This window comes from Erinaceus europaeus, chromosome 17 (genome assembly GCF_950295315.1).
Source record: "Erinaceus europaeus chromosome 17, mEriEur2.1, whole genome shotgun sequence".
Classification (NCBI taxonomy): Eukaryota; Metazoa; Chordata; class Mammalia; order Eulipotyphla; family Erinaceidae; genus Erinaceus; species Erinaceus europaeus.
In genome coordinates, this window is record NC_080178.1 from 1,296,755 (window position 1) to 1,311,795 (window position 15,041).

The following is a 15,041-nucleotide window of genomic DNA, read 5'->3' on the forward strand; positions in this document are numbered from 1 at the left end:
AATGGAATAAATAAATTAAAAAATATATATTTTTTTGTATTTTGTATAGAGACAGGGAAATTAGAGGAGGAAGGGCTTGGGAGGGAGAAAGACACATGCAGCACAGTGTCACTGCTTATGAAGCCCCCCGCTGCAGCCGGGGCTCGAGTTTGAACCTGGGGCCTTGGAAGCTGTAATGTGTGCGTTCTCCCTGGGTCCTTGGAAGCTGTAGTGTGTGCGTTCTGTCAGTGGGTCAGTGTTCTGGTTCTTCAGTCCGCCGTCCAAATTAATCATACTTCGGTTCCTGTGTTCACTGTCACCATCTTGGTGTGATCCTGTGGCCACACGTGCTGTTTTCTGCTGAACGGTCCCATGGATTGTTGTGTTTCTGTGTCCACGGTGGCGATGTTCTCTGCTGGCAGGAAAAGTGTGGTGATTGCTTGTTGAAGGTCCCATTGACTGTGCTCCGAGCGCTGAGCACAGCCATCGTACTATGGTGTGCCGATCCACAGACTGAATATTGTTGTATAGTCCACAGAAGTAAGTTTTGGTTCTGCTGCCCAAAAACCCATGTTAGAGTGCTCTGCCTCGTGTCTGGCCACATGTCCACACTCAGCATGTCCTGGTGTCCCTGTCCACATGTCCACACTCAGTATGTCTTGGTGTCTCTGTCCACATGTCCACACTCAGCATGTCCTGGTGTCTCTGTCCACATGTTTACACTCAGCGTGTCCTAGTGTCTCTGCCCACATGTCTACAGTGATCATGTCCTGCTGTCCCTGTCCACATGTCCACACTCACCATGTCCTGGTGTTCCTGTCCACATGTCCACACTCACCATGTCCTGGTGTCTCTGTCCACATGTCCACACTGAGCATGTCCTGAGTCTTTGCCAGGATGCCCACACTCAGCATGTCCTGGTGTCTCTCTATACACATGTCCACACTGAGCTTGTACTCATGTCTGCCCATATGCTCACACGCGGCATGTCCTGGTGTCTCTCTATACACATGTCCACACTGAGCTTGTACTCACATTCTGCCCATATGCTCACACTCGGCATGGCCTGGTGTCTCTCTATACACATGTCCACACTGAGCTTGTACTCACGTTCTGCCCATATGCTCACACTCGGCATGTCCTGGTGTCTCTCTATACACATGTCCACACTGAGCTTGTACTCACGTTCTGCCTATATGCTCACACTCGGCATGGCCTGGTGTCTCTCTATACACATGTCCACACTGAGCTTGTACTCACGTTCTGCCCATATGCTCACACTCGGCATGTCCTGGTGTCTCTCTATACACATGTCCACACTGAGCTTGTACTCACATTCTGCCCATATGCTCACACTCGGCATGTCCTGGTGTCTCTCTATACACATGTCCACACTGAGCTTGTACTCATGTTCTGCCCATATGCTCACACTCGGCATGGCCTGGTGTCTCTCTATACACATGTCCACACTGAGCTTGTACTCACGTTCTGCCCATATGCTCACACTCGGCATGTCCTGGTGTCTCTCTATACACATGTCCACACTGAGCTTGTACTCATGTTCTGCCCATATGCTCACACTCGGCATGTCCATATACCTACACTGAGCCTGTCCTGGTGTCTCTGTCCACATGTCCACACTGAGCCTGCCCTCGTCTCTCAGCCCACATGTCCACACCTGGCATGTAGTATGTCCTGATGTCTCTGTCCACATGTCCACACTCAGTATGTCCTGGTTCTTGTCCACATGCCCATACATAGCAAGTCCTGGCGTCTCTGTCCACATGTCCGCAGTGAGTGTGCCCTGGTGTCTATGTCCACAAGTCCACAGAGAGCATGTACTGATGTTTCTGTCCACTCGCCCACATCGAGCATGTCCTGGTGTCTCTGTCTACATGTCTACACTGAGCCTGTTGGTATCTCTGTGCACATGTCCACACTGAGCATACCCTGGGTTCTCTGCCCTCATGTCCACACTCAGCATGGCCTGGTCTCTCAGCCCATATGTTCACACTCAGCATGTCCTGGTGTCTCTGCCCATGCATCCACACTCACTGAGTCCTGGTGTCTATGTCCACAAGTCCACACTCAGCAGGTACTGATGTCTCTGTCCACATGTCCACACTGAGAATGTTCTGGTGTCTCAGCCCACATGTCCACACTGAGCAAGTCCTGATGTTTCTGCCCACATGCCCACACTCATCATGTCCTTGTCTCTCTGTCCACATGTCCACACTGAGCTTGTCCTAGTGTCTGCGTCTACAAGTCCACACTCAGTGTGTACTGATGTGTCTGCCCACATGTCTACACTCAGCATGTCCTGGTGTCTCTGCCCTCATGTCCACACTGAGCATGTCCTGGTGTCTCTGTCCACATGTCCACACTGAGCATGTCCTAGTGTCTCTGCCCATGTGTCCACACTTAGCATGTCTTAGTGTCTCTGTCCACATGTCCACACTTAGCATGTCCTGGTGTCTCTGCCCACATGTCCACACTTAGCATGTCCTAGTGTCTCTATCGTCATGTCCACACTGAGCATGTACCGGTGTCTGTCCTCATGTCCACACTGAGCATGTCCCGGTGTCTGTCCACAAGTCCACACTGAGCATGTCCCGGTGTCTCTGTCCATGCTCATACTCAGCATGTCCTGTTGCCTCAGCACACGTTTACACTGTGCATATCCTGGTGTCTCTGTCCACTTGTCCACACTCAGCTTGTCCTGGTGTCTCTGTGACCAGTCCACTCTGAGCATATAATGAAGTTTCTGTCCATATGCCCCCACACTGACCTTGTACTGGTGTCTGTCTATAAGTCCACACTCAGCATGTATTGATTTCTCTGCCCACATGTCCACAGTGAGCATGTCCTGTTGTCTGTGTCCACAGGTCCACCGTGTTCATGTCATTATGTCTCTTTCCAAAAGTCCACACTGAGCATGTACTAATGTCTGTCCACATGCCCACCCTCAGCATGTCCTGCTGTCTCTGACCACATGCCCACACTGAGCATGTCCTGGTGTCTCTGCTCACACGTCTACACTGAACATGTTCTGGTGTCTCTGTCTACATGTCACACTGAGCAAGTCCTGGTGTTTCTGTCCACATGACCATTCTTAGCATGTCCCGGTGTCTCTGTCCACAAATCCACACTGAGCCTGTTGGCTCCTAATGTCCACATGTCCACACTGAGCATATCCTGGGGCCTCTGGCCTCATGTCCACACTCAGCATGTCCCGGTCTCTCTGTCCACACTCAGTATGTCCTGATGTCTCTGCCCACACATCCACACTGAGCACACCCTGGGGCCTCTGGCCTCATGTCCACACTCAGCATGTCCCGGTCTCTCTGTCCACACTCAGTATGTCCTGATGTCTCTGCCCACACATCCACACTGAGCACACCCTGGGGCCTCTGGCCTCATGTCCACACTCAGCATGTCCCGCTGTCTGTCCACACGTCCACACTCAGCACGTCCTGGTGTCTGTCCACACGTCCACACTCAGCACGTCCTGGTGTCTGTCCACACGTCCACACTCAGCACGTCCTGGTGTCTGTCCACACGTCCACACTCAGCACGTCCCGCTGTCTGTCCACACGTCCACACTCAGCACGTCCTGGTGTCTGTCCACACATCCACACTAGCACGTCCTGCTGTCTGTCCACACGTCCACACTGGCACGTCCTGCCACTCTGTCACTTGTCAGGTCCTGTGTTCGCAGTCCTTGGATCAGGTCCCCAGTCACGGTGCTCTGGAGTCTGTCTACCCTTCCAAGCTCTCTGTGTCCCGTGTCTGTGCTTTGACCGTGCTACCTGCCGTGTCTGTCCCGTGAATGGGCCACACCCGCTGTCCTCAGGACACTGTTGTGATGCAGTAATCCTCGTGCTCACGGAGGTTTGCCATTTTCTGTCCACGTGAACCACGCCCGCTTGGTCAGTCTTTTCTCAGACTATCAAGTAATGGCTCTCAGGGCAAGAACCCTGAAATGCAGATCTTGACTTCACAAAGACTCTTTCAGAAAGACTCTCCCCCTCGCTGGAAAGGCCCCTGCACTCCCCGCCACTCCTCGTCCCCCAGCCCTCAAGGGACAGGCTCCTGGGTCCTCGTGACATCCATGAAGAGAGCGCCACGTGCTGACGGGCCCTGCACGTCCTCTGGGACCTCAGCACGCCACATCCGGGGTGTAGGGCACGGCTGTCGCATCCGAACAGAACAGGTCTGTGTCGTTCATTGCGTCCTCTCTCGCTCTGAGCATCATCTCCTTTACCGGGGGAACGAGAGGCAGACACTAGCCAGCTTCCTACTCCCTATCCTCTCTCTCTTAAAGATATTCTTTATTATCCATTTGTTCTGGAGAGTCAGAAAGACATTGAGAGGAAAGAGGAGATAGAGAGGGAGGGAGTGGCTTCTGCAGCCCTGCCTCACCATGAAGCTTGTCTGCTGCAGCTGAGAACCAGAGGCCTGAACTGGGGTCCTTGTGCCCTGTGCTATGTGCTCACGCTGCTGCCCGCTCCCCTCGTCTCTGCTCTCTTAACTAATCAGTTCCTCTCTTTTCCTCTTTCTCTTTTTCTTTCTTTCTTCCTCCCTTCTTCCCTTCTTTCCTTCCTTCCTTCCTTCCTTCCTTCCTTCCTTCCTTCTGTTTTCTTTACCAGAGCCCTGCTCAGCTCTGGCTGATGGCGCTGGGGATTGAACCTGGGACCTCAGAGCCTTCACCACTTGTGAAGATTTCCCTCTGCAGGTAGGAACCAGGGCCTTGAACCGGGTGCTTCAAACCATTTTGCTCTGACCTTGGTGCACGGTGCTGGGCGGTGGTCTGGTTTCACTGTTCTGCCTGTGGCTGCCCCAGTTCCCTGGCAGCCACGTTTTGACGTGAACTGTGTTCTAAGGCCTTTGTCCACTACGCACGTGAACTGTGCTTGGTGTCTTGCTCTTGTGCACATTAACGTTCTTCTGGTCTCTCTGTCCGCATCATGTGTCTGCTTTCTTTAGCCGCACTAAACGTGTTCTGCTCTGCCCCCACGTCCACTTGACCTGTGTCTGATGCCTTTGTCCATGTGAACATTAACCATGGTCCATTCACAGTAACTGTGTTCTGTTACCTTGGTCTGCATGTCCACACGTCCACATAACCGTGTCCCGGTGCCTCTGTCCACACATCCACATAACCGTGTCCTGGTGCCTCTATTCACACGTCCACATAACCATGTCCCGGTGCCTCTATCCACACGTCCACATAACTGTGTCCCGGTGCCTCTGTCCACACGTCCACATAACCATGTCCCGGTGCCTCTGTCCACACATCCACATAACCGTGTCCCGGTGCCTCTGTCCACACGTCCACATAACTGTGTCCCGGTGCCTCTGTCCACACGTCCACATAACCGTGTCCCGGTGCCTCCGTCCACGCGTCCACATAACCGTGTCCTGGTGCCTCTGTCCACACGTCCACATAACCGTGCCCCGGTGCCTCTATCCACACGTCCACATAACCGTGTCCCGGTGCCTCTGTTCACGTGTCCACATAACCGTGTCCCGGTGCCTCTATCCACACGTCCACATAACTGTGTCCCGGTGCCTCTGTCCACACGTCCACATAACCGTGTCCTAGTGCCTCTGTCCACGCGTCCACATAACTGTGTCCTGGTGCCTCCGTCCACACGTCCACATAACTGTCCCGGTGCCTCTGTTCACGCGTCCACATAACCGTGTCCCGGTGCCTCTGTCCAAGCGTCCACATAACCGTGTCCCGGAGCCTCCGTCCACATAACCGTGTCCCGGTGCCTCTGTCCACACGTCCACATAACCGTGTCCCGGTGCCTCTGTCCACGCATCCACAAAACCATGTCACAGAGCCTCCATCCACGCGTCCACATAACCGTGTCCCGGAGCCTCTGTCCACGCGTCCACATAACCGTGTCCTGGTTGATAGACCCTTTCATCAACACGCCAGGATAATGACCATTAACATAAGTCACCTCAAATGGAAGCCTTGACTTTAGAAAAGCCACACGCAAGAAGATTCCCCTTCACTGGAAAGACCCCTTCTAAGACCACCCGGCCCCAAGTTCCAATTTCTTTTCCTTTTAATGTGTGTAATTATGTGTGGGCTGGCAAGATAGCTCACCTGGAGAGAGTGTCTGCTTTGTGATATGCTTGACCCAGGTTCGAGTCTGGCTTTCACCATACCAGAGGAAGCTTCGGCACTGGGTATCTTTCCCCTCTCTGCCTGTGTCCCTATCTGAAGTAAATTTTATTTATTTATTTTTGTCATCACGTGGGTCGGCTTTTTCTTCAGGTGGGGAGACAGAGGCAAAGTGGTTTTCTCATGGCCCAGCCCTCAGGGGACAGGCTCCGGGGTGCCTGGGACACCCGTGAAGAGAGCATCACGTGCCGACGAGCCCTGCATGTGCTCTGGGCCCTGAGCACATAGATGGAGGGATGGGGCATAGCGTGGTCCACATCAGGTCTGTGTCTGTCTGTTGTTGTCATTTCATTTTTTTTTTTTTTTTCCTCCAGGCTTATTGCTGGGCTCGGTGCCTGCACCATGAATCCACCGCTCCTGGAGGCCATTTTTTCCCCTTTTGTTGCCCTAGTTGTTGCAGCCTCATTGCGGTTATTATTGCCATTGTTGACGTTGCTTTTGTTGTTGGATAGGACAGAGAGAAATGGAGAGAGGAGGGGAAGACAGAGAGAGAGGGGAGAGAAAGATAGACACCTGCAGACCTGCTTCACCGCCCGTGAAGCAACTCCCCTGCAGGTGGGGGGCCGGGGGCTCGAACTGGGATCCTTAGGCCGGTCCCTGTGCTTTGCGCCACGTGCGCTTAACCCACTGCGCCACCGCCCGACCCCCCATTTCATTGTTTTTAAGGATGAATTTATCAAGACACCTGAAGACAGCAACTAGAAGCATGTTCGACAGGTCTAGCTGTACCATCCCTCAGCAGACACGGTGCTGGGCGTGTCCACGAGAGCCGCGATCACCCTCTGCTCGCCGCAGACAGCCTTCCATTGCCTCTCTGCGCGTGCCGTAGACATGTTAACCATGTTCTGGTGCCCCTGTCCCCAAGAGCCAGGTTCTTCTGCCTCTGTCCGTCCTGTCAGCCGTGTCCTGCCCCTCTGACCACACTAACCGTGTCATGGTTCCTCTGTCCTGCCCATGTGACCGTGTGGCGCCCCTCCACACGTCCACACGGCCTGTCCTCCAATGCCTCTGTCTGCATGTCCACGTAACCGCTCCTGGGGCCTTGTCCACATTGAGTGTGTTCTGGTTCCCGGCCCATGTTAATGGAGTGTTTGATGTTTTGTCCACACAGCAGCGTAACCAGGCTCTGTCTCCACTCACCGTGTCCTGGTTCTTCCTACCCCCATTCACGTGAGCCATGTGCTGGTGCCTCTGTCCGTATGCCCACATGGACCGTCACTGCAACTCTGTTCTCAGTATCCGTGTTCTGGTTTTTGCCTGTGTTACCACTCTCAGGCGGCTCTGCACTCACGTCCACATTCAGTGTTTTGGTTCTGTGCACACTAAGTATCTTCTTTATTTTTATTTTTATTGTTGTAGTTATTATTGTTGTTGCTATTGATGTCGTCATTGTTGGATAGGACAGAGAGAAATGAGAGAGCAGGGGAAGACGGGTGGGGGAGAGAAAGACAGACACCTGCAGACCTGCTTCACTGCTGGTGAAGCGACTTCCCTGCAGGTGGGGAGTCGGGGGCTCGAACCGGGATCCTTACGCCATTCCTTGCGCTTCGCGCCACCTGCAAGACCCTGGATTCCCACCCGCTGGGGAAAAACTTCACAAGTGGTGAAGCAGATCTGTAGGTGTCCCTCTTTCTCCCTCCTCTTCTCTCGATTTTTCTGTCCTGTGCAGTAAGACAGACAAATGGCTGCCAGGAGCGGTGGAGTTATAATGCCGGCACGGCACCCCAGCCGTAACCCTGGAGGCAAAATAAAAAAGAGAAAAAACTCCTCACATCTCCAGCTCTCAGGGAGGGGAGTGACTTTCTGTTTGTTTGGATCCCAGCTCCTAAGAAACACCCCCAGCCCCATAGGCCTCCTGCCCCAGGGGCCAACAGCTGTGTGCAAGCCCGTCATCTCGGCCACCTGCTTCAAGCCAGGAGGGGTCTCTGTGAGGAGCCACACCTGCAGGAGGCCACACACCTGGCTCCATGACCCTCTGGTGAGTGCGTGTGTGTGTGTGTGTGTGTGTGTGTGTGTGCGCGCGTGCGTAGAGAAGCGGGGCTCTGACCTGGAGGGGGGCACGCCCTGGGCTCTGGCCTCGGGGGAGCACACCCTGGGATCTGGCCTGGGGGGGACACGCCCTGGGATCTGGCGGGGGGGGGGGGGGGGGGGGGCATACCCTGGGATCTGGCCTGGGGGGCACGCCCTGGGATCTGGCTTGGGGGGCATGCCCTGGGATCTGGCCTGGGAGGGCACGCCCTGGGATCTGGCCTGGGGGGCACACCCTGGGATCTGGCCTGGGGGGCACGCCCTGGGATCTGGCCTGGGGGACACACCCTGGGATCTGGCTGGGGGGGCACGCCCTGGGATCTGGCCTGGGGGGCACACCCTGGGATCTGGCGGGGGGGGGGGGGCACGCCCTGGGATCTGGCCTGGGGGGCACGCCCTGGGATCTGGCCTGGGGGGGCACGCCCTGGGATCTGGCCTGGGGGGCACACCCTGGGATCTGGCCTGGGGGGCACGCCCTGGGATCTGGCCTGGGGGGCACGCCCTGGGATCTGGCCTGGGGGGCACACCCTGGGATCTGGCCTGGGGGGCACGCCCTGGGATCTGGCGGGGGGGGGGGGGCATGCCCAGAGCTCCTTGAAGCAGAGCGTAGGGGAAGCTGTCACGCACGGCCTGCTGTCTGGCTCAGCAGCCCCTCACCCTTTCTTCTCTTCCCTCCCTCCCTCCCTCCCTCCCTCCCTCCCTCCCTCCCTCCCTCCCTCCCTGCTGTCTTCTCTCTTGTCCGAGTGACCACATCAGCTGTGTCCTGGTCCCTTGTCCGTGTCAGCCAGAGTATACTGGCGTCTCTGTCCACACGCTCTCATTCAACGCGTCCTGGTTCCTCTGTCCACAGTGACCCCGCCCTGTTGCCTTTGCCCTCATGTCCACACAAACTGTGTAGTCGCGCATCTGTCCTCACCCCCCATTAACCCTCCTGTGCTCTTCTGTGCGCACCAACTCTCCTCTCCCCATGAGTCACGTCGGGTGTCTCTGACCGGAATAACCACTTTCTGGGGCCCCCGTCCACACGCACAGTCAACGTGGCCTGGTGTCAGGTCGGCGCGGGCATGTGCTGGTTGCTGTCCAGTTGCCAGCGTTTGGGTCTCAGTGCACATGAGCTGTGGCCTGGCGCCTTTGTTCAGGTTCCCTGGCTGAGTGTGCGTCCACGTGTCCACATCAGCTATTTCTCCTCTCTCAGTCCACATTGGGTTACCGGAAGAGTGATGATGGATCATATATATATATATATATATATTTTTTTTTTGCCTCCAGGGTTATTGCTGGGGTTCAGTGCCTGCACCATGAATCCACTGCTCCTGGAGGCCATCCCCCCACTTTTTGTTGCCCTTGTTGTTGTAGCCTTGTTGTGGTAATTATTGTTGTGAGATAGGACAGAGAGGAGGGGAAGACAGAGAGGGGAGAGACAGACAGACACCTGCAGACCTGCTTCACCGCTTGTGAAGCGACCTCCCTGCAGGTGGGGAGCCGGGGGGCTCGAACCAGGTTCCTTATGCTCGTCCTTGCACTTTGCGCCACCTACGTTTAAACTGCTACTCTACCGCCCGACCCTCGGATCTTATCTTTTTCTGAGCAAAAACGTGTCATGACTTTTCCTATGACCCGTCATATTAAGCATGCTCCCGTCCCTGGGCTCCCATGTCCACACCACCTGTGTCCTGGCCCCTGTGAGCACATGAACCATGCCTGGCTCCTCTGTCCATGCAGCCCAAGCACCGTGCACACACACCGTGTTCTGTGTCCTCTGTGCACATGTCCACGTGAACCACGCTACGATGACGCTGTCCGCAGGCCCACACTAATGTTCTGGTGTCTCTTGTCTACAAGTCCACGCTGGCCCTGTTCTGGCGGGCCAGTCCTGTCACAAACTTGCCAGGATAATGGCCATTAACACAAGACTGCAGAGACCTTGACTTCAGAGAAACCACAACGAGAGACTTCTCCCCCTTGCTGGAAAGGCCCCTTCACTCCCTGTCTCCCCTCCTGCCCCGGCCCTCAGGGGACAGGCTTCCGGGACCCCTGTGAAGAGAGCTGATGGGCCCTGCACGTCCTCTGGGCCCTAGGGCAGCTCAGGACACGGCCGTCCCCACTTGGCCACGTCAGGTCTGTGTCTGTCATGTTCTTTCTTTAATAAAAAATATATCTTTTATTTATTTACTGGATAGAGACAGCCAGAATTTGAGAGGGGAGGGAGGTGACAGAGAGACAGAGAGACACCTGCAGCACTGCTTCACCCTCACAAAGCTTTACCCCCCCTGCAGGTGGGGACCAGGGGCTCGAACCCGGGTCCTCGTGCACTGTAACGTTGCACTCAACCAGATACACCACCAAGCAGTCCCCTTTCTTTTTTAATTTTATTTATCTATTACTGGATAGGAACAGCGAAAACTTGAATTGGGAGGGACAGATAGGGAATAAAAGAGACACCTGCAGCCCTGCTTCACCACTCATGAAGCTTTCGCCCTGCAGGTGGGACCAGGGGCTTGAACCTGGATCCTTGTGCCCTGTGATGTGTGCGCTCAACCAGGTGAGCTACCGCCTACCCCCCTTCTTTTGCCTCCAGGGTTATCGCTGGGGCTCGGTGCCTACACTATAAATCCACTGCTCCTGGAGGCCATCTCTTTCCTGCTGTCGTTGTTAGATAGGACAGAGAGAAATGGAGAGAGGAGGGGAAGACAGACAGGGAGAGAGAGAGAGAGAGACACCTGCAGACCTGCTTCACCGCCTGTGAAGTGACCCCCCCTGCAGGTGGGGAGCCGGGGGCTCGAACCAGGATCCTTGTACCAGTCCTTATAGCATACTATGTGTGCTTAACCCAGTGCACTACCTCCCAGCCCCCTACCTCTCTCTCTTTTAAAAAAATATTTATTTATTCCCTTTTTGTTGCCCTTGTTTTTGTTGTTGTAGTTGTTATTGATGTCATCATTGTTGGCTAGGACAGAGAGAAATGGAGAGAGGAGGGAAGACAGAGAGGGGAGAGAAAGACAGACACCTGCAGACCTGCTTCACCGCCTGTGAAGCGACTCCCTGGCAGGTGGGGAGCCGGGGGCTCGAACCAGGATCCTTACGCTGGTCCTTGTGCTTTGCACCACCTGTGCTTAACCACCCGACTCCCATACCTCTCTTTTGTATTTAATTTTATTATTTATTTATTTATTTTGCCTCCAGGGTTACTGCTGGGGCTCGGTGCCCGCACTACTAATCCACTGCTCCTGGAGGCATTTTTTTTCCCTTTTGTTGTCCTTGTTGTTTATCGTCATTATTATTGTTGTTATTGCTGTTGTCGTTGTTGGATAGGATAGAGAGAAATGGAGAGAGGAGGGGAAGACAGAGAGGGGGAGAGAAAGACACCTCCAGACCTGCTTCACCACCTGGGAAGCGACTCCCTGCAGGTAGGGAGCCGGGGGCTCGAACCGGGATCCTTATGCCGGTCCTTGTGCTTTGCGCCACCTGCGCTTAACCTCGCGTTTAAATTTTAAAGGTGTCTATTTATTGAGAGACCTAGAGACAGAGACTATCCGCCCCAGCCTGCCCGGTGCTGGCCCTGGCCCTGGCCCTGGACTAGGCCTGTGGGTCCTGTGTGTACTGCTGAGCCCGCTGCCTCTCCTCTCGCTCACCTTCTCCCACTCTGCCCAGCACATGGACACACTTCGACCGCATCTCCCAGCCTCTCACTATGTTTGTTGTTGTCACTGACTTAGCTGTGTTTTGCTTCTTTTGTTAACATTCTCGCTGTTCAGATGCCTCTGTCCTGTCCACGTTAACCGTGTCCCGGTGCCTCTGTCCACATGTCCACGTTAACCGTGTCCCGGTGCCTCTGTCCACATGTCCACGTTAACCGTGTCCCGGTGCCTCTGCCCACATGTCCACGTTAACCGTGTCCCAGTGCCTCTGTCCACATGTCCACGTTAACCGTGTCCCGGTGCCTCTGTCCACATGTCCACGTTAACCGTGTCCCGGTGCTCTGTCCACATGTCCACGTTAACCGTGTCCCGGTGCCTCTGCCCACATGTCCACGTTAACCATGTCCCGGTTCCTCTGCCCACATGTCCACGTTAACCGTGTCCTGGTGCCTCTGCCCACATGTCCACGTTAACCGTGTCCCGGTGCCTCTGTCCACATGTCCACGTTAACTGTGATCCGGTGCCTCTGTCCACATGTCCACATGTTAACCAAGTCCCCATGCCTCTGTCCACATGTCCACGTTAACTGTGACCCAGTGCCTCTGTCCACATATTCACATTAACCATGACCCGGTGCCTCTGTCCACATGTCCACGTTAACCAAGTCCTGGCACTTCTGGCCCGGTGGCTATGCACTGGCCCCTTGTCGGCATGTCCCCACTAACTGCTCTGTGTCTGTTGTCCGTTCACATTAGCTGGCTGCTCTGTGTCCATCGCATGCCCGCTTCTCTGTGCGCATGCCCACAAAGCCGGGTTCTGCCGCTTGGTCAGCACTGTCTGTGCATGCTGCCCCTGCCTGCACGCTCACTCTCACCATATTATGGTGGGTCTGTTGGTGGGTCTGTTGGCATGCCCACATCCCGCGTTCTGGTGTCTTTGTCCCTGTGTCCTGATGCCTCTGTCTACACTGCCATGTCTGGTTCTCCCATCCACACACCCTGCTCTGACTCCGCTGTCCTCATGTCCTCATTAACCTGATGCTGCTGCCTCTGTCTACACTGACAGTGTTCTGGTTCCTCTGTGCATGTGTCTGTACTAACCGTGTTCTTGCCCCTGTCAAAATTACCATGTGTGGTTACCATGCACCTGTTCACATTGATCTGTTCTGGTCGCTGTGTTTGCAGAAAATACATTATGCGGGGCTGGGCCGTGACACATCTGGTTAAGTGCAGGTAGTATGAAGTGCAAGCACCCACACAAGGATCTGGGTTTGAGCCCCGGCTCCCCATCCGCAGGGGGGACACTTCATAAGTGGTGAAGCAGGTCTGCAGGTGTCTCTGTCTCTCCCCCTCACTATCTCCCCTCCTCTCTCAATTTCTCTCTGTCCTGTCCAATAAAATGGAAAAAAAAGGCTGCCAGGAGCTGTGGCACTGAGCCCCAGCAATAACCCTGGAGGCAAAGAAAGAAAGAAAGAAAGAAAGAAAGGAAACTCCCGCTTTCTGTCTGCATTAACTGCGCTACCGTCCGACTCCCTCACAGGTGCATCTTAAGCATATCTGGGATTGGCTGCCCACACAAACGCTCTCCCCGTGCCTCTGTGAACTTCCCACAGGAGCCGCGTCCTGCCGTCTCTGCCCTGAGGCCCATTTCACTCTCTCCTGGCTGCTGGCTCCGCTGTTCACGTGCACTGGGTTCGAGTGCCGCTGTCCACATGTCCAGAGTGGGCATGCTCACTTTCTTCTGTCCTCTGGTCCTCATGAATGGTGCTGGTTACCCAGTCCACATGTCCACAGTAACTGTGTCCTGGCGTGTCTGTCCACGTAAACGTGTCCTGCTGCTTTGGTCCAGTGTTCCTATGATCTGTGTTCATTCCTCTGTCTGCGTGCACATGTTCTGGCGCCTCTGTCCACGCTAACAGTGTGCTAGCTCTAGCCAGGACTGCACTCTGCCCGCGGGTCAGCCCTTTGACAGATGCTCCCAGATAAAGTTTGTTAGCGCAAGACCCCAGACACGGAGACTGTGACTTGAAAAATCATGGCCAGAAAGGCTCCCCCTCGCTGGAAAGACCTCTTCACTCCATGTCACCCCTCCTGTCCTGGCCCTCAGGGGACAGGCTCCCAGGACCTCGGGACCCCCGTGAAGAGAGCGTCACATGCTGACATCTTTTGGGCCCTGGACACGCAGACGCCAGGGATGGAGCAGTGACAGCTCAGGACACGGCTGTCCCCGCGTGGCCATGTCAGGTCTGTGTCCGTTTATTGTGATTCCCTTTTGCTCTTAAGGACAGAAGTTGTTAGGAGAGACCTAGAGACAGAGACGCCCCCAGCCTGCCCGGTGCTGGCACTGCCCCTGGACCAGGCCCGTGGGTCCTGCGTGCACTGCTGAGCCCCACTGCCTGTGCTCTTGCCGGCTACTCTCTGTTGCATCTTTCTGCCCCTTCTCCTGATGACAACACCCCTGGCACACCCCTCACAGTGACTGTCGTTACTGTTGTTGTCGCTGGGACTTTGCCACCGACTGACTATCTGAGATGGAGACACCAGAGCTTCCTCCAGTGAGGTGGCGACTAGGATCCAACCTGGCAGAGCAGCACACCGTTCGACTGAGCTGTCTCTTCATGCTGACATCTCCCTTCTGAAACAGGGCAGCTGGCTCTGGATATTTACTGTCGAGAGTAGACCAGCCGCTCACCAGCAGTCTCAACCTTGTTGGTAGGCTTCTAGTTCTGCTTCTGGAATCCCTTCTGTTACATTGCTTGACGTTGTGGTCTAGTTACACGGTCATTCTGTGACACTGGTTTGGTCACGCTCCCCCTGCCTCCGGGAGATCCTGGTTTAGTCCTTGCTAGTTCGAGCTTCTTCCTTCTCCCCGCCCCCTACCCTACGTACTTCCTTGCTTCCTGACTCTTCCGCTGGAGGAGAGAGAGGCAGGACAGAATTGGGTTGTAATTAGATTAGATTAGTTTTTTGAACCGTTCACTCTTGAGTAAAGAAATACTGCTTCTCCGCTCAGCCATGTGTCCCTGGTCGTCTGTCTCCTGCCGCGAGACTATCCTGGCATACTGGCGCCCTGAACTTTGACTGACAAACATGACCTGAAATAGTCCTGAGCACACATCATCCTCGGTGGTCTGGCCTCCAGCGCAGAGGGTCTCTGAGTCGCAGCGTCTGAATAAAATCACAGCTCCAACTCACACG